The following is a 2,239-nucleotide window of genomic DNA, read 5'->3' on the forward strand; positions in this document are numbered from 1 at the left end:
GACGGCGGCCACGGTTGCTTCTCCTGCTTCTCCTACGTCTTCTTCTCTTAGCCTCAACGAATTCTACATTGGAACCACCATCGGTTGCTTCTGCGTCTTCAACGACAGCGCCACCGTTTACGCTACGACGACGGCGACGACTGCTCCTCCTATTCATACTTCTTCGGCTCCTACTCCTACTACTCTTTCCTCTTCTTCTAGCCTCAACGACTTCTACATTGGAACCACTGTTGATTTCTTCCGCGTCCATGATGCGTAAATTAAAATTAATAAAAATTATTCCTTACTGTCTCGAACTGTCGACTTGTCGTATTGTCGGTTGAATAACAAATGACTATTGTTATAGTGTCATTTACTATATAAACGATATTCCATATTTATATATTATTATTATTATTATTATTCGACTTTTTATTTGGCTAGTCACATTAGTTTTATGCTCATTTTGATATTAGTAAGTCCTAGATTATTATTTGAAACTAATTGTTGTAATTGTTTAGTTAATTTTTGCAGTATTTTTTAATTTTAACTTTTGATAAAATCTATAAAAATTGTATAAATTGAGTACAATTTTTTAATTTAAATAATATTTAAATAAGCATTACCAATTATAATTTATAAATATACTTTCTGAAAATACGTCGGATATTGTCGGTGCGGAACCCGTATGGCCTGCCTCATCAAAAATAATTTCGGTGAACACCGATGAAACATTAGTTATAAGTTTTTAGTTGACAATAAATACATATTTTACGTGGTATGTGCATTTTATTGTTGTTATACAACAAATATGATTGCTTTATTTATAAGTTATGAGTTATGAGAATTACAAAAAGAAAATATCGTTAAAGGCAGGGGTGTATTGATATGTTTACGCGGGTTTACGGCGTATACCCATCAGCAGATTTTTGATTTCTTGCGTATACCTAATGTAAAATATAATTTTACAAGTATAGGCTTCTAAAATAACTTGAAAATTAAAAAAAAAAATAATTTAATAGTTCATTGTAAAAAATTATTATGAACTATGAAATTGATTCAAATATTTATCTGTTGAAGATAAGAGTGTACATTGTATTTAATGTATTTTGTTAACTGTAGTGAATAACATTGAATAAAATAGTATGGAGTGTGAAAATTCAGTCCATGGTTCTTAAATCTGCATCATGCAATTTATAACGCACTGCAAATGTATATTTTGTGGTGTTATATTTTATAGTCTTAATAGAAGTTATAAACATGTAGTTATAAAGGATTAATTAAATTTTTCGGACAAATCGAGAGAAAACAATTGTCGAGCGAAGCAACGTTTAAATTATTTATAGCGTTAAGAGCTCAATTGCTTATAACGTTTAAGTATCTCATAACAGTAAACAATATATATATTATTTTTATTAAAGCCCTGGTCATTTTAAGCCTTAGTGAAAAATCAAATAAAACACAAGCAAAACTTTCAAAACACAGATAGGTGTTAAAAAAGAATTACACAAAAGTCCAATATAAGTGGATCCGGCATTAGATTAAAAAAAAAAAAAAACTACAAATATTAAGGATTCACCTGATTTAAATATTACCAAAAATTTGACTTGTAAATTTTGAGCCTGAATTAAATAAAAATTTGAGTCCCCCCCCCCCTAGAAATAAATCTAAATACGCCCCTGCATCTATAGCCTTTTCAAAATTAACATACATTCGACTGGGTTCAATTGTATGTAATTTTTTCTACATTCTACAAAATATTGAAACATATGGGTATAACAATTAGTTGATTTTGATGGTAGTAAAAATAAACAAATGGGATGTAATTATTATTTACCACACCATAAATAGTAAAGAGTTGATAAAATAATTTTGAGCAACTTTTGAATGAACCGTCTATAAATATAGTGTTTTAATTGCATAAAGCTTATAAATTACGAACTATCGAGCAACCTAAAATATTTGTTTCATTATTATGCACTAACAAAAAGTCTTCACATTTAATTGTCTTAAATTCCAATTCAAAATTCCATTTATTATTTTTTGAAAGTCTCGTGAATTATGAATTATATATTTTCGTGTGATAATATAGTTAGTAATTTGGGTAACTTTGAACATCGAGCATTATGTATATTTCATTTTCATAATAAAACATATCCAGAAGTTATATTTTCAATATCATAATTTTTCAGTTCAGAATGTAAAATTGTTGATGGTCTAGTAAACATTTCATCAACTGCTTTTCATTTTAAATTGTTAC

This window comes from Sipha flava, unplaced genomic scaffold (genome assembly GCF_003268045.1).
Source record: "Sipha flava isolate LNK unplaced genomic scaffold, YSA_version1 170_pilon_pilon, whole genome shotgun sequence".
Lineage (NCBI taxonomy): Eukaryota > Metazoa > Arthropoda > Insecta > Hemiptera > Aphididae > Sipha > Sipha flava.